This window comes from Schistocerca americana, chromosome 3, assembly GCF_021461395.2.
Source record: "Schistocerca americana isolate TAMUIC-IGC-003095 chromosome 3, iqSchAmer2.1, whole genome shotgun sequence".
Taxonomy (NCBI): Eukaryota; Metazoa; Arthropoda; class Insecta; order Orthoptera; family Acrididae; genus Schistocerca; species Schistocerca americana.
This window is the reverse complement of record NC_060121.1, coordinates 318,156,221-318,175,162: the sequence shown is the minus strand read 5'-3', so window position 1 is coordinate 318,175,162 and position 18,942 is coordinate 318,156,221.

The window sequence follows — 18,942 nt, the reverse complement described above, 5'->3', positions numbered from 1 at the left end:
CATCTTTCTCACCAGATGGTAGAGTTTTGTCAGGACTGGCTCTACCAAGGCCGTCGGTAGTTCTAATGGAATGTTGTCTACTCCTGGGGCCTTGTTTCGACTCAAGTCTTTCAGTGCTCTGTCAAACTCTTCACGCAGTATCATATCTCCCATTTCATCTTCATCTACATCCTCTTCCATTTACATAATATTGTCCTCAAGTACATCGCCCTTGTATAGACCCTCTATATACTCCTTCCACCTTTCTGCTTTCCCTTCTTGTGCTTAGAACTGGGTTTCCATCTGAGCTCTTAATATTCGTACAAGTGATTCTCATTTCTCCAAAGGTCTCTTTAATTTTCCTGTAGGCAGTATCTATCTTACCCCTAGCGAAATAAGCCTCTACATACTTACAATTGTCCTCTAGCCATCCCTGCTTAACCATTTTGCACTTCCTGTGGATCTCATTTCTGAGACGTTTGTATTCATTTTTGCCTGCTTCATTTACTGTATTTTTATATTTTCTCATTTCATCAATTAAATTCAATATTTCTTCTGTTACCCAACGATTTCTACTAGCCCTCGTCTTTTTACCTACTAGATCCTCTGCTGCCTTCACTACTTCATCTCTCAAAGCTACTCATTCTTCTTCTACTGCATTTCTTTCCCCCACTCCTGTCAATTGTTCCCTTATGCTCTCCCCGATGCTGTCTACAACGTCTGGTTTAGTCAGTTTATCCAGGTCCCACCTCCTCAAATTCCCACCTTTTTGCAGTTTATTCAGTTTTAATCTACAGTTCATAACCAATAGATTGTGGTCAGAGTCCACATCTGCCCCTGGAAATGTCTTACAATTTAAAACCTGGTTCCTAAATCTCTGTCTTACCCTTATATAATCTATCTGAAACCTGTCTGTATCTCCAGGCTTCTTTCATGTATACAACCTTCTTTTATGATTCTTGAACCTTGTGTTAGCCATGATTAAGTTGTGCTCTGTGCTAAATTCTATCAGGCGGCTTCCTCTTTCATTTCTTAGCCCCAATCCATATTCACCTACTGCGTTTCCTTCTCTCCCTTTCCCTAGTACCGAATTCCAGTCCCCCATGACTATTAAATTTTCGTCTCCCTTCACTATCTGAATAATTTCTTTGATTTCATCATACATTTCTTCAATGTTTTCGTCATCTGTAGAGCTAGTTGGCATATAAACTTGTACTACTGTAGTAGGCGTGTGCTTCGTGTCTATCTTGGCCACAATAATGCGTTCACTATGCTGTTTGTAGTAGCTTACCCGTACTCCTATTTTTTTATTCATTATTGAACCTACTCCTGCATTACCGCTATTTGATTTTATATTTATAACCCTGTATTCGCCTGACCAAAAGTCTTGTTCCTCCCGCCAGCGAACTTCATTAATTCCTACTATATCTAACTTTAACCTATCCATTTCCAAATTTTCTAACCTACCTGCTCGATTAAGGGATCTGACATTCCACGCTCCGATGCGTAGAACGCCAGTTTTCTTTCTCCTGATAACGACGTCCTCCTGAGTAGTCCCCGCCCGGAGATCCGAATGGGGGACTATTTTACCTCCGGAATATTTTACCCAAGAGGACGCAGTCATCATTTAACCATACAGTAAAGCTGCATGCCCTCGGGAAAAATTACGGCTGTAGTTTTCCCTTGCTTTCAGCCGTTTTGGTTAGTGTTACAAAGCCAGATCAGTCAATGATCCAGACTGTTGCCCCTGCAACTACTGAAAAAGCTGCTGCCCCTCTTCAGGAACCACACGTTTGTCTGGCCTCTCAACAGATACCCTCCCGTTGTGGTTGCACCTACGGTACGGCTATCTGTATCGCTGAGACACGCAAGCCTCCCCACCAACGGCAAGGTCCATGGTTCTTGGACGGGAGAAACTACATATCCTCATTGAAAGTAAAATGTCGCGGTACAAACTATTAGGCACACAATAGTCAGCATATGTATAGCCTAAGTATAATCAATTCTAGAGATATATAAGAAATAGTTCCCAAAACATCAAAATCGAAACCAGAGACAAAAACCAATTGCCGACAAAATATTAAGTGAGTAAGGAAGTGCAAAGAAATTGCGAGAAATATTCAATAGTATCTAGGGGACATAGCATTATATACCAAATCAAACAATAAAAATATACGGCTTGGTGTTCCTTACTTCAATTAATCGGCGGGAAAATACTAAGATGGCACAAACAAGGACCCCAAACAGCATATTAAACCAGGAAAGACCTCAAAAATCTCAACTGACTGTGTAACTAGTATTCCCTTGGGTATATAACGTATTATACTATCGATCTAGTTATAAAATGACGAACCCTTCCAAATAGGAATTGACACATAGCAAGTTGTATCGCAAAGGGTAGTGTGCGATTACTTTACGATTTTCTTCCATATACACGAATTTTAGGTTTTTTTTATTGTTTTGGATTGTGTCGACCTGATGATAGCTGTGAGGTTTCAGTACGTTGCGTGCTACTGTTGTGGCTCACAAGTTTTTCTGTATAGCTCGATGCTCCTGGCATATGTAGACTTGTGCTACTACTCTGGTTATTTTATCGACATGGTTTTCCTCATCATTTAGAAGGCTTTCATCACGTATTCTTCCATTCCATGATCGGTTTATAGTATGAGGTCATTTAACAACCCCTTTCTCGCTCACAAATGTTGCCGTTTTTGCACCAGTATGTTCCTTAATTAGTGGCCTCATACTTTTGGTTTTCGCACACTTACCTTACTTTTATCCTGCTTCGTCCCCGCAGTACCTACTGCAATACAATTTGCTATGTGTCAGTTCCTATTTGGATTGGTTAGTCATTTTATAAATAGGCTTGTAGTATGATGACTTATATTGACAAGGAAATAGTAGTTACATTTTGGTGGCGCCCCTTGGTTAATAGGATATTTGGGGTGCTTGTTTGTTCCGCCCTAGTATACGCCAACCGATTAATTGAATTAAGAGGCACCAGGTCGATCTTTTCATTTTTTGGTTTGGCATACAACACTATGCCCTCCATCTACATCTACATCTACATGGATACTCTGCAAATCACATTTAAGTGCCTGGCAGTGGGTTCATCGAACCATCTTCACAATTCTCTATTATTCCAATCTCATATAGTGCGCTGAAAGAATGAACACCTGTATCTTTCCGTACGAGCTCTGATTTTTCTTATTTTATCGTGGTGATCGTTCCGCCCTATGTGGGTCGGTGTCAACAAAATATTTTCGCATTCGAAGGAGAAAGTTGGTGATTGGAATTTCGTGAGAAGATTCCGTCGCTACGAAAAACGCCTTTCTTTAATGATTTCTAGCCCATATCCTGTATCATTTCTGTGACACTCTCTCCCATATTTCGCGATAATACAAAACGTGCTTCCTTTCTTTGAACTTTTTGATGTACTCCGTCAGCCCTAACTGGTAAGAATCCCACACCGCGCAGCAGTATTCTAAAAGAGGACGGACAAGCGTAGTGTATTCAATCTCCTTAATATGTCTGTTACATTTTCTAAGTGTCCTGCCAATAAAACGCAGCCTTTGGTTAGCCTTCCCCACGACATTTTCTGTGTGGTCTTTCCCATTTATTTTGTTCGTAATTGTAACATCTAGGTATTTAGTTGAATTTACGGCTTTTAGATTAGACTGATTTATCGTGTAACCGAAGTTTAACGAGTTCCTTTTAGCACTCATGTGGATGACCTCACACTTTTCGTTATTTAGGGCCAACTGTCACTTTTCGCACCATTCAGATATTTTTTTAAAATCGTTTTGCAGTTTTTTTTATCTTCTGATGACTTTATTAGTCGATAAACGAAAGCGTCATCTGCAAACAACCGAAGACGGCTGCTCAGATTTACTCCCAAATCGTTTATATAGATAAAGAACAGCAAAGGGCCTATAACACTACCTTGGGGAACGCCTGCAATCACTTCCGTTTTACTCGATGACTTTCCGTCAATTACTACGAACTGTGACCTCTGACAGGAAATCGCAAATCCAGTCACATAACTTAGACGATATTCCAAAAGCACGCAATTTTACTATGAGCCGCTTTTGTGGTACAGTGTCAAAAGCCTTCCGGAAATCCAGGAATACGGAATCGATCTGAAATCCCTTGTCAATAGCACTCAGCACTTCATGTGAATAAAGAGCTAGTTTTGTTTCACAGGAACGATGTTTTGTAAACCCATGTTGACTCTGTGTCAATAGACCGTTTCCTTCGAGGTAATTCATAATGTTCTAACACAATATATGTTCTAAAATCCTTCTGCATATCGACGTTAACGATATGGGCCTGTAATTTAGTGGATTACTCCTACTACCTTTCTTCAATATTGGTGTGACCTGTGCAACTTTCCAGTCTTTGGGTACGGATCTTTCGCCGACGTATTTTGGTTGTATATGATTGTTAAGTATGGAGCTAATGCATCAGAGTACTCCGAAAGGAACCTAACTGGTTTACAGTCTGGACCAGAAGACTTGCTTTTATTAAGTGATTTGAGTTGCTTCACTACTCCCAGGATATTTACTTCTACGTTACTCATGTAGGCAGCTGTTCTCGATTCGAATTCTGGAATATTTGCTTCGTTTCCTTCTGTGAAGGTATTTCAGAAGGCTGTGTTTAGTAAATCTGCTTTGGCAGCACTGTCTTCGACAGTATCTCCATTGCTATCGCGCAGGGAAGGCATTGATTGTTTCTTGCCGCTAACATACTCTACATACGACCAGAATCGCTTTGGATTTTCTGCCAGGTTTCGAGACAAAGTTTCGTTGTGGAAACTGTTACAAGCATCTCGCATTGAAGTCCGCGCTAAGATTCGAGCTTCTGTAAAGGATAGTCAATCTTGGGGATTTTGCGTCTGTTTAAATTTGGCATGTTTGTTTCGTTGTTTCTGCAACAGTGTTCTAACCCATTTTGTGTACCAAGTAGGATCAGCTCTCAATTGCTGCCGAATTTAAGCCACATCTGGTCTACACTTACATTATTAATTTGGAATGTAAGTACTCTTCGCAAGGATAGGTTTTCCTAAGAACTAGGGAGTTTCTCATCTATAAGAATTAGGTAGGATTTTTTAAAATCAAACCAAAGGTGTTCCGTTAGGTTCAGGTCAAGACTCTGGACAGACCAGTCTATTTCAGGAGTCTTGTTGTCTACAAACTGTTGCCTCATCGATCCTACTTTAAGACAGGGTGCATTGATATACTGCGACTATCGTCATAGTTCTAGGCGCTCAGTCCGGAGCCGCGCGACTGCTACGGTCGCAGGTTCGAATCCTGCCTCGGGCATGGATGTGTGTGATGTCCTTAGGTTGGTTAGGTTTAAGTAGTTCTAAGTTCTAGGGGACTGATGACCATAGATGTTAAGTCCCATAGTGCTCAGAGCCATTTGAACCATTTGAACTATCGTCATCCGCGAATTGTTCCTATACTATATGCAGAACACAATGCTGTAGAATTTGTTCATATCGTTCCACATTTAGCGTTTTCTTAAGTGCAGGAAAGACATCCTCATACTAAACTACATCAAAACACAGCATCGGTCAGTTACCATTTGATACACTCAGTAATACTTATTCCAGCGTTGGCCAAAATCTATGGGTTCTTCATTATTAAATTTGTGTGACTGAAAAATTTCACTGAACAACCTGATATTACCGCATAAAAATGTAATTTTCTACAACGTACTGTAATTGACCTGTTACAAAAGATCACCACTGTATTATTTCATAAAACTTATTTCTTTCTGCAAGTACACGATAAAATTTAAAAGCTATCCAGTGATGAACAGATAACTAGAATAACATATAGTGTGGACATCGTAACTTAGCAGTCGGCTGCGAGAGCAAGCAAATGAGAACTTAGACTGCCCGAGGAGAGAGGAGCGAACCAGGGGAACAAGACCTAACCCTTCTCTCAGGCCTGGCGGTCTACACCCGTGTTCTCTGCTTCTGCATTATCCGAACACCGAAATACAACGAGAAACAAAAATTTTATTATTGATGAATCCAAGTTGTTTCAGAAATTTATTTATATACGTCTCTTCTTGATTTGTTTGCATTAATAACACTCCTACCCCCGCCAGCTTGGATACACACACACACACACACACACATACACACACACACACAGCGCCAGCTGGCTCGGTCGGCTGGGTCAACGCCAGCTGGCTCGGTCGGTTGGGTCAACGCCGTCTTCTTTTTACAGCGTTCATAAGCAGCATTCGTGAAAAACGCCTTTCTAGATTTCGCTGAAATAGGCGTTTGGGGGTGCAATATATGATGATGAAAAATGCTCGTATCTCATTATCTATCGATTCCATCAATTTTAATTCGTTTGCCCTTCCTGAATTTTAGGAGTGGTTTATCATTTTATAGAAAATCGGGGGTGGGTGGGGATAGTGAGCCAAAATACCTTAAAATAGTCCCCATTTCGGCAACCATTTTCGGATGAGCGTGTCTGAGGCATATGCCTTGTGAGTAACAGTGGAGTGTACAGAGCTGAACGAGGCCATGCGATGTCCAGAGAACCGTCAATAGCCTGCCGTGTCCTCACTATTAGAAACTGCGGACAGCTTTATAATCTATTCCAAATGTCACCCAAGTCTTGAACACAGGGAGAGACTATCAGTCTTGCGGAGTATCTGTTAATGCTGGATTTCGTCTCTGTTTTTCAAATGCAGGTTGAGGAGCAGGCTCCTTAAAAAGCGGAGTATAGAAGTTGCCTTTCTCCCTTACATACATGTATGCATCCTCTCCGGGGTGCACTCAGCAGTTTGTTTCAGTGATTCCGTGCCAAAGCAGAGAATCCTATACTATTCAAAGTATTGCTTTATTAACGATAGAAGCTGCAACAACCCCATCATACAGGTTAGGATAACAGGTGAAGTAATCGTTTAGCGAGGGATGCCTGAATACATCATACTGGATAGACCACAAAAACGTCGAGATCCTCTCCTGCGTCTTCTATACAGCACGGTATTCTACAAACAGGTGGCAGAAAATTCTTTCACAAAGAAATGAGGCTTGCCTAAAAACCTTATAAACAAGTATCGTTAATGATTGTTCCACCTACAGATTACTGAAATATAAACTGAAGAGACAAAAGTCATGGAATACCTCAATATCGTGTTGGACCTCCTTTTGCCTGGCGAAGTGCAGTAACTTTTACGTGGCATAGAGTCAACATGTCATTGGAAGTCCCCTGCAGAAATACTGAGCCCTGGTTCCTCTATAGCCGTATATAATTGCGAAATTGTTGCCGGTGCGAAGTTTACATACCAAGTGACTTCTAGATTATGTCCCATCAATGTTCGATGAGATTCGTGTAGGGTGATCTAGGTGGCCAAATCATGCAGTCGAATCGTCTAGAATGTTCTTCAAACCTGTCACGAACAGTTGCGGTCCAGTGACATGGCGCATTATAATCCATAAAAATTCAACCGTTGGATGACTGCAAATGGTCTCTAATTAGTCGAACATAACCATTTCCAGTCAATGATCGGTTCAGTTGGACCAGAGGACCCAGTACATTCCATGTAAACACATTGTGGAGCCACTAGCAGCACATACACCGCGTTGTTGACAGTCTGGGTCCATGGCTTCGTGTAGACTGCGCCACTCTCGAACCCTACCATCAGCTCTTACCAACTGAAATCGTGAGTCATCTGACCATGCCAAGGCTTTGCACTCGTGTAAGTCCAACCAATAGGCTCACGATTACAGAAGAGGTGATGCAGGCGATGTGCTGGTAGCAGAGACACCCGCGTCGGTCGGCTGCTGCCATGGCCCATTAACGCCAAACTTCGCCGCACTCTCCCAACAGATACGTTCGACGTACGTCCCACATTTATTTGTGCAGTTATTTCACGCAGTGCTGTTTGTGTGTTAGCACTGACAACTCTAAGCAAACCCGCTGTTCTCGGCGGCTAAGTGGAAGCCGTCGGCCACTGCGTTGTCTTTGATGAGAGTTAATGCCCGAAATTTGATATTCTTGACATACTTTTGACATTGTGGATCTCGGAATGTTGAATTTCCTAACGATTTCCGAAATGGAATGTATTTCTCCGCGTTGTTGACAGTCTGGGTCCATGGCTTCGTGGAGACTGCGCCACTCTCGAACCCGACCATCAGCTCTTACCAACTGAAATCGTAAGTCATCTGACCAGGCCAAGGCTTTGCAGTGTGTAAGTCCAACCAATATGGTCACGAGGACAGGAGAGTCTGTTAGTTCCCGTCGTGAGGCCATAACCACGTAGGAAACCTTTTCACATGAGTGACCTGACTACAAATGACAGCTCCGCCAACACATTACCATTTTGTATCTTATGTATACGGTACTGACGTCATCAGTATATGTGCATAGCGCTGTCACATAACTCATTGTACACACATCAAAAAAAGCTTTGCATCACCCCGGTTCCCAGAACTCCTGAAGATAGACGTTGTCTATCGATATTGTATCACAGACACAGTCCCTTTCACTGTTCAGAGATGTGATTTAAACAACCATGCATGAGCAGCACCTATTAGGCGGAGGGGGTCCGGCAGCCGATCACTTCCAGTCATTCCGCCAGGAAGGAGGTACACGGCTCGTGTTGTCTGTAGTTCATCCATGCCTAGACGCTCAATAGCACGATTCGATCGCGTCCTCATTCTTACTTTGTGCCAGGAAAGGCTCTCAACAAGAAAAGTGTCCAGGCGTCTCGGAGGAGATACAGAGAGAGACAGCAACTGTTGATGACATCCCTCGCTAAGGCCGCCCAAAGGCTACTACTGCAATGGATGGCCGCTACCTGTGGATTACGACTCGGAGGAACCCTGGCAACAACGTCACCATGTTGAATAATGCTTTTCGTGCAGCCACAGGACGTCATGTTACAACTCAAACTGTGCGCAATAGGCTGCATGATGCGCAACTTCACTCCCGATGTCCATGGCGAGGTATATTTTTGCAACCACGACACCATGCAGCGCGGTACAGGTGGGCCCAACAACATGCCGAATGGTCCGTTCACATTCTCTTCACCGATGAGTGTCACATATGCCTTCAACCAGACAATCGTCGGAGACGTGTTTGGAGGCAACCCAAGCAGGCTGAACGCCTTAGACACACTGTCCAGTGGGTGCCGATAGGTGTAGGTTCCCTGCTGTTTTAGGGTGGCATTATGTGGAGCTGACGTACGCCGCTGGAGCTCATGGAAGGGGCCGTAACGGCTGTACGATACGTGAATGCCACCCTCCAACCGATAGTGCAACGATATAGGCAGCGTATTGGGGAGGCATTCGTCTTCATGGACGACAATTCGCACCCCCATCGTGCACATCTTGTGAATGACTTCCTTCAGGATAACGACATTGCTCGACTACAGTGGCCAGCATGTTCTCCACATATGAACCCTATCGGACATGCCTGGAATAGATTGAAAAGACTCTTTATGGACGACGTGACTCACAACCACTGAGGGATCTACTCCTTCAGGATAACGACATTGCTCGACTACAGTGGCCAGCATGTTCTCCACATATGAACCCTATCGGACATGCCTGGAATAGATTGAAAAGACTCTTTATGGACGACGTGACTCACAACCACTGAGGGATCTACTCCGAATCGCCGTTGAGGAGTGGGACAATCTGGACGAAAAGTGCCTTGATGAACTTGTGGATAGTACGCCACGACGAATACAGGCATGTAGTAATACAAGAGGACGTGCTACTTGGTATTAGAGGTACCGGTGTGTACAGCAATTAGGAACCACCACCTCGGAAGGCCTCGCTGTATGATGGTACAACATGCAACATATGGTTTTCATGAGTAATGAAAAGAGTGGGAATCATGTTTATGTTGATCTCTATTCAAATGCCGGCCCGAGTGGCCGAGCGGTTCTAGGCCCTACAATCTGGAACTACGCGACCGCTACGGTCGCAGGTTCGAATCCTGCCTCGGGCATGGATGTGTGTGACGTCCTTAGGTTAGTTGGGTTTAAGTAGTTCTAAATTCTAGGCGACTGATGACCACAGCAATTAAGTCCCATAGTGGTCAGAGCCATTTGAACCATTTTTTTCTATTCAAATTTTCTATGCAGGTTAAGGAATTGTTGGAACCGAGGTTATGCAAAACATTTTTTTTGTGTGTGTATAATCACGTTTAAATTCTTCTCGGCTGTTCAGCCAGGTAGAATAGTTGATTTTGATGCAGTTGTAGACTACCAGATTATGGTGTCTACTTTCATTGAATCATATTTATGGCCTACTTTCTATCATATTCCTTGCCGTGGTCAGCTTCTAATCAGTGCTTTACAACTACCTATTCTGACGGTTGGCGATGTTCCTTCTAGTGTTTCTGCTCGCTGCACATTTCCTTAGTTGTTTCATAGTGTCTCTCCGATGTTCGGTTTGCCACGCTGGTTGTCTGCCATTGCGTGGAGCATGAGCAAAGGTATATCGCTGCAACAGTTTACGATCCGGTGGGGTCTTCCATCAACAGCCGTCAACTTTCCCAGCAGATTGCTCAAGTTTCGCAATGGAGATCATTCTTTACGGAAATCCGAAATGTTACGATGCTGCATATGATGGAAGTAGCAAAAGTGTTTCAAAGAGATTTATCCATACATTTCGACAAGAATCTGTCAAAAAAAAAAAAAAAAAGTTCAAATGTGTGTGAAATCTTATGGGACTTAACTGCTAAGGTCATCAGTCCCTAAGCTTACGCACTACTTAACCTAAATTATCCTAAGGACAAACACACACACCCATGCCAGAGGGAGGACTCGAACCTCCGCCGGGACCAGCTGCACAGTCCATGACTGCAGCGCTTGAGACCGCTCGGCTAATCCCGCGCGGCAAGAATCTGTCATCTACATAAATGACAAATAGGAACTTCGGGATTATGCATCGAAAGTAAAAGTTTGCCTTGGCGCCAGTTGCAAACTGCTAGTTCATGTTATCGCCGATAGGTGTCTCTCCGGTGCAGGGAGCCCCAAGGCTTCTCCATTGCCCAGTGTGTGCGCCGAGCCGAGATGGCGATAATACAGCAACCAGAGGCGTTTTGTGTTCTCCGTTCAAACAGGTGCAATACAGCTACAACTTTGCGGCGTGCATTTCCTTGAATATAAAACACTGCACCTCCAGCAGCTCATGGCAATGGAACCTGTCAGTGGTCCTCATTCCGCTGTGTTTGCTCGACAATTTGTTACACGCTCTTAACTGCACTGTCAGGCCTCTGAAATGTATTATTGCATCCTGGGTACTGCTTGTTGCTTCAGTTACACGAGCTGAATACTATGTCTCCATTCTTCTTGCTCAATTGACATTTTTCTGGATGTGTAACTTGGGCTTGGCGAATGGTGCCGATGTAGCAATATGTGCTCATGAAACTTCCTGGCAGATTAAAACTGTGTGCCCGACCGAGACTCGAACTCGGGACCTTTGCCTTTCGCGGGCAAGTGCTCTACCATCTGAGCTACCGAAGCACGACTCACGCCCGGTACTCACAGCTTTACTTCTGCCAGTATCTCGTCTCCTACCTTACAAACTTTACAGAAGCTCTCCTGCGAACCTTGCAGAACTAGCACTCCTGAAAGAAAGGATACTGCAGAGACATGGCTTAGCCACAGCCTGGGGGATGTTTCCAGAGTGAGATTTTCACTCTGCAGCGGAGTGTGCGCTGATATGAAACTTCCTGGCACATTAAAACTGTGTGCCCGACCGAGACTCGAACTCGGGACCTTTGCCTTTCACGGGCAAGTGCTCTACCATCTGAGCTACCGAAGCACGACTCACGCCCGGTACTCACAGCTTTACTTCTGCCAGTATGTCGTCTCCTACCTTCCAAACTTTACAGAAGCTCTTCTGCGAACCTTGCAGAACTAGCACTCCTGAAAGAATGGATACTGCGGAGACATGGCTTAGCCACAGCCTGGGGGATGTTTCCAGAATGAGATTTTCACTCTGCAGCGGAGTGTGCGCTGATATGAAACTTCTTGGCAGATTAAAACTGTGTGCCCGACCGAGACTCGAACTCGGGACCTTTGCCTCTCGCGGGCAAGTGCTCTACCATCTTTTTTTTTCAGACTGCTTTTTTTTTTTTTTTTTTTTTTTTTTTTTTTTGTAGTGGACCGGTGGGGGCTCAGGGGGCAAAGTGGGCAGGGGTCGGAACCCGAGGCCTGGCCACAGTGTCCTCCTCACCACTACCGAGCCTGCGGTGCTTAGGGAAATGGGAGACACAGGAATCAACAGTAGTGGAAGGCGTTGTTATTTATTTATTTGCATGTGTTTTTGTATTATTCACTAATATCATGAAATTATGTGAACACATCGGCGAAAGAGAAAAGAAATAGAAATTCTGGTTAAAGAAAAAGAAAGGAAAAAGGAAAAGCAAAAAGAAATAAAATCTGCGCAATCTGCGACGCGCTCTCCCATCCGCGGAGGTCAGAAGTAGAATAGATCGTAGGCGGTTGAAACGCAGATACCGCCGGGGGAGGAGGGGTAGGTGCCCTCTGAGCCAGGCATCCCCCAACTACGTGGAGGTCTAACAAAGACTGCTCGAAGATAGTTAGCAAATAATGTTCGGTAACGCGGTGTGTTTTCGAGAGCTGCATTGGCTGTTCGTAAATAGGTCCAGAAGTCGAGGCGGGATTTAGGTCCCTCATGAAAGAGATAAGCGACCGCCCACCCTTTCACCCACGTAATAGCATGACATTTGGCGGCGGGAAAATGTCGGTCCTCTGGGTGTAGAAACATTCGAGGTTCGATTGTGTCTGGTGGTGCCCAGAGATAGCAGGCAATGATTTGCTGCACGAAGCGCCATACATCTTGCGATGAGGCGCATGTCAGACAGTGTTCATCAGTGTCCAGTTGCTGGCAAAGGAGACAAAGAGGAGATTCTGACAAGCCAATGTTGTGCAGTCGCTGCTTCGTGGCAAATTTCCTGTTGGCTATGTGATACCACAGTGCCCGGACGTTCGTAGGGAGAAAGGGCTGGTGGACGGTAGTCCACACTATGGGCCACTGGATGGAGGTATGTTTGGTCTCCATCACATTCTGGTGAACACAGCGCAGCAACAGGCTGTAAAAATCCTTAGTCCTGGGTGGGCGTGTATCTGGGAGACTGATATGTATGTAACTGTAGTCGACGAAAAAGGTCGAAAGATGGGACAAATGAGGCACGATATGGCCGACAGACACCGGTGGTGAGGTGGATGCAGGTAGGAGGACCTCAAGCAAGCTGCGTGTTAGAGATGTACCCTGGCCCATCCACTGTTTTCTCATGGTACTCATGTACAAGGCTGCAGCTTGCAGACGGACATTGACGAGCCCGACGCCACCATACCGTGGGGGCAGGGTAAGTGTCTCATAACGGACTTTGAACATTGAACCAGCCATGAGATAATAGCCAAAAGCTGCCTGAAGGTTGCGCCCAATTACAGTTGGCAGAGGGAGAACTTGCGCGATGTGAACCAATTTTGATGCCACATAAAGATTAAGATACTCAACCTGTTGCAGTGTGTCCTGGCGGCGCAAGAGGTTCTGGCGGACGTCGTTGCGGATGACGTGTAACAGGCGACGGAAATTCGTTGCCGCTGTGCGTGTGATCGTGGGGGTAAAGGCAATGCCCAGGTACTGGAAAGTCCGCACAAGAGGCAGGGGTGCCACTTCACCCCCCTGGAGGCCTCGTCCAATGTGCATTGCAGAAGATTTGGCGACATTCATGGCATTGACAGTGGCAGCCCCATAACGGGTAATCAATTCGAGGACTTCTCGAATCTCAGAGCCGGAGCGAATGAGGAAGAGGAGGTCGTCAGCATATGCCCGACAGCGAAAAGTGTTGGCGTAGGGTGAGGCCAGAGAGCTTGGTCGTCAAGCCCCCAATAAGGGGCTCAAGGGCAATGGCATACAGGAGGGTAGAGAGGGGGCACCCCTGCCGTATCGAACGGCAGATAGGTACCGGCCCTGCTAATCGTCCATTGACTTGGACACGTGAACTGGCACTGTCGTAAAGACGCCGGATGACGTCAAGAAACGGAGGGGGGATGCCCATTCGGGCTGCCACCGAAAACAGGAAACGATGACGCACTTTATCGAAGGCGCTGTCGAAGTCTGTAGCGACGACCGCTGCACGGAGTCTGCAGACCGCCGCCATCGCAATTAAGTCTCGGCATTCCGCTGTGGCAGTCTGTATGTTAACCTGTCCTCCAGGCGTCGTTTGCTCTGGCGAGAGGATATGAGGGAGTATTGTTCGGAGCCGCATTGCCAGTAAGCGCGCGAAAATCTTGTAATCGGCATTGAGTAGGGTGAGCGGTCTGTAACTCGTGACCATCGACCCACGGGCTGGTTTGTGGACTAGGATGATGATGCCCTCAGCAAAGGCGGGTGGGATGGCGTGGTCAGATGTCATCAGTTCTTGATACATAGTCGTCCACCGTGGTGCCATGAGGTCCCGAAAGGTACGGTAAAACTCAATCGGTAAGCCGTCAATGACGGGCGATCTGTTGACAGCACCCTTGGCGATTGCGTTGTTGACTTCGTCTAGGGTGACCGCCACTGTCAAAGCATATGGCTCCGTGTGGGGGTGTGTGCGCGTGACTTAATGCAAAATGGAGTCGTCTGCTGCAGTTTCAGCGTCTTCTTCACTATAAGTACGACGGTAGTGCTCGGCGAATGCGTGGACGATGTCATTCTGAGTGGTCACCTGCGTGCCATGAGGCGTGGTCAGAGTGCTGATGATCTGCCGACGACGCCGTCGTTTGTCGGACACTATATGATGCATATGATGCATTCGCGTGATCGTGGCGTCGCGTCCGTATCACGACCCCTTGCAGTTTCCGGCGTGCCAGCGCAATTACCTTCGCCTTAGTTCTCTGCCGTTCCAACTGGTTGTCCGGGGTTGGCGGTTGAGCTTCCAGATCTCGGAGAATCGTATAATAGAAGTCAACAGTGGTGCGATGCCAGTCGGCCATGTCCTTCCCGTATCTCATCAGTGTCCTCCGGATCGCCGGCTTGGCGCAGTCCAACCACCATGTCAATATCGAGTGGTAGCGGGGAAGGCGTCTTTCGCAGGCTGTTCACGTTTCAGTGACTTGTTGGCGACACGCCAGGTCATGCAAGTGTGAAGTATTGAGTTTCCATGGCGCACGGCTGCGCCATACTGATTGCGGCGGAAGGAGGACCGTACAGATGTAGGCGCAATGGTCGGAAAAGGCCAGCGGCCAGCGTTCGGCGCCCCGTATCGCAGATCTAAGAGTTTGTTTGACATATATCCTATCTAGTCGGCTTGCGGAATGACTGGTAAGAAAGGTACGGCCAGAACGGTCACCGTGTTGAACATCCCAGGTATCGTGAAGCAGGAGGTCTCGCACCACTATACGTAATTCCTGGCGTGCAGTATAGTGGGGAATCTGATCTTTAGGATGCAGAACGCAGTTAAAATCACCTCCTAGTAGGCAATGGTCATAACGCCCTAAAAACAGGGGAGCGATTTCCTCGGAATAAAACTGGGCTCTTTCATGCCGTCGGTCGGTGCCTGAGGGAGCGTAGACATTAATGATGCGTGTCCCCACGGCAGTGAGTGCCATGCCCCGAGCTGATGGAAGGAAGGCGACATCGGTCACAGAAATCCCGTGGCGGACGTAGATGGCCACTCCGCGGCCCATAGGATCACTCGCGGAGGCATGGGCGGTATAGCCTTTGATATCTGGGAGACTAGCCAAGTGAACTTCCTGCAGAAGGGCGAAATCGATATCCGAAGCCCAGAACATTTCCTGCATAAGGCGGATTTTCACCCTGGAACGGATGTTGTTGGTGTTGATGGTTGCTATCCAGTAGGCCTGGTGTCGGATTGCTGGAGGCTGGTCCACTCTGCTGTCCGAGCAAGGATGAGGGCGTCGCAGCGGAACGTTATCCCGCTGGCCCGCAGGGGAGTCTGGGGGGAGTATGATTAGTGGTGCAGCTGTGACGGCGCAGGGTCCCGTAACGGGTCCTGCTCCTCGACCTCCTCCTCGTGCCACGCCGTGGAAGTGGACACTGGTGTATTTTCCATTTTGTCTGCAGAAGATGTTGTAATGGTGCGTGGTGTAGTGTCGCCTGTGATACGTTCATGATTTAGTTCAGCACGGTTCAAATGGTTCAAATGGCTCTGAGCACTATGGGACTTAACATCTATGGTCATCAGTTCCCTAGAACTTAGAACTACTTAAACCTAACTAACCTAAGGACAGCACACAACACCCAGCCATCACGAGGCAGAGAAAATCGCTGACCCCGCCGGGAATCGAACCCGGGAACCCGGGCGTGGGAAGCGAGAACGCTACCGTACGACCACGAGATGCGGGCAGTTCAGCACGGGGCGCAGGCACACCGATAGATGTCTTCGCGCTCATAACGTCTTCGTCAGCAGTAGCGGGTTCTGAGGCCTCGTGCTGGTCGACGGTTACGTCCTCCTCGACTTGCAACGTCTCCTCTTGGCCAGAAACTGTGCGACGTCTACGCTTGTGACGTCTCGGAGAACGTTGTTTCCTTGTGCGACTCTCCGTGTCCGACGACGGAAGGGAGTCGCGTCGTTCTGGCAGAAAGGCCGCTGTAGGAACGATGAGCGAGTCGATCTCCATCGTGTTTCCGAGGTCAGGGTCAGCGTCCGGTTGCGTCGGCATCGTCGCAGCGGCGTCGTTGGCCGGCCGAGGCGGCGGGCCGTTCGAGGCGCTCTCCGTCGGTGTCTGGTCGGGGTCGTTGGTGGCGTTGTTTGTGGTGACCGGGCGACGTTGCAAAGCGGTAGGAGACGCTAGAGCAGCGGCATAGGTCACTGGTAGCACTGTAGGTTGCGACGTGGGTGGTTCTTCGGCAGCTGGAAGTTGCGTAATACGCCGTTGTAGGCATTCGGACCTAAGGTGGCCTTCTTTGCCGCACCCGGAACAGGTCCGAGGCTGGCCGTCGCGTATAATTATTGCACGGCATCCGCCGATTTGTAAGTAGGACGGGACGTGGCTTCGGAGATCAATGGTGACCTGTCGGACCCCGTTTAGGACAGGATACGTCCGAAACTGTGTCCACTTCTCCGCAGTGTGGCCATGGACTGTGCCGTAGGGCGTAGTGCCGCGACGACTTCCTCAGCAGGAAGTTCGAATGGCAATTCGAAAATGCGTACCGTTCGCGTACCTAAGCCTGCGTGGTCGACGCTTACCTCCCCATCATTGCCATCAGCATGACAGAAGCGGAGCCCCTGTTAGGTCTCACGTAGTATGCGTTCGCACGCCGCGTCGTTAATGAATTTTACGTAGACCGTGCTGCTCACAATTGACAAATGTATGCCGACAATATCGGTCGCCGGGATTTTCAGTTCCTCTCGCAGAAAACGCTCCACCTCGAGTGCTTTGGGTCGGGCATAATCGTTGCAGAAAGTAAATCGGAGTGTTGATTTACGGTAACGGTTCGCCATGGATCGTACAAGGTAAGCCGGCACTTAAGCAACGGCCGTCAGAATGTAAACAAGGCGAGCTCGCGTTCCGCACTCAGTCAACACGTACGCGTCCGCTCTGTTGCCCTGCCGAAGGCAGACTGCCTCCATCTGAGCTACCGAAACACGACTCACGCCCGGTACTCACAGCTATACTTCTGTCAGTATGTCGTCTCCTACCTTCCAAACTTTACAGAAGCTCTCCTGCGAACCTTGCAGAACTAGCACTCCTGAAAGAAAGGATACTGCGGAGACATGGCTTAGCCACAGCCTGGGGGATGTTTTCAGAATGAGATTTTCACTCTGCAGCGGAGTGTGCGCTGATATGAAACTTCCTGGCAGATTAAAACTGTGTGCCCGACCGAGACTCGAACTCGGGACCTTTGCCTTTCGCGGGCAAGTGCTCTACGCCTCTGAGCTACCGAAGCACGACTCACGCCCGGTACTCACAACTTTACTTCTGCCAGTATATCGTCTTCTACCTTCCAAACTTTACAGAAGCTCTCCTGCGAACCTTCCAGAACTAGCACTCCTGAAAGAAAGGATACTGTTAGCAGAATAATGAATCAGTGGGTTCAGGAGGGCAATACGGAACGCCGTACTGAATCCCAACGGCCTCGTATCACTAGCAGTCGAGGCGAGAGGCATCTTATCCTCAAGGCTGTAACGTGTCGTGAAGCCACGTCTCGCTCCCTGAGTCTACAGATGGGGACGTTTGCAAGACAACAACCATCTGCACGAACAGTTCGAAGACGTTTGCAACAGAACGGACTATCAACTCGGAGACCATGGCTGCGGTTACTCTTGACGCTGTATCACAGACAGGAGCGCCTGCGATGGTGTACTCGACGACGAACCTGGGTGCACGAATGGCAAAACGTCATTTTTTCGGATGAATCTAGGTTCTGTTTACAGCATCGTGATGGTCGCATCCGTGTTTGGCAACATCGCGGTGAACGCACATTGGAAGCGTGTATTCGTCATCGCCATACTGGCGTATCACCCGGCGTGATGGTATGGCGTGCCATCGGTTACACGTCTTGGTCACCTCTTGTTCGCATTGACGGCACTTTGAACAGTGGACGTTACATTTCAGATGTGTTACGACCCGTGGCTCTACCCTTCATTTGATCCCTGCGAAACCCTACATTTCAGCAGGCTAATGCACGACCGCATGAATCAGGACCTGCACGGGCCTTTCTGGATCCAGAAAATGTTCGACTGCTGCCCTGGTAAGCACATTCTCCAGATATCTCACCAACTGGAAACGTCTGGTCAGTGGTGTCTGAGCAACTGGATCGTGACAATACGCCAGTCACTACTCTTGATGAACTGTGGTATTGTGTTGAAGCTGGATGGGCAGCTGTACCTCTAAACGTCATCCAAACTCTGTTTGACTCAATACCCAGTAGTATCAAGGCCGTTATTACGGCCAGAGGTGGTTGTTCTGAGTACTGATTTCTTAGGATCTATGCACCCAAAT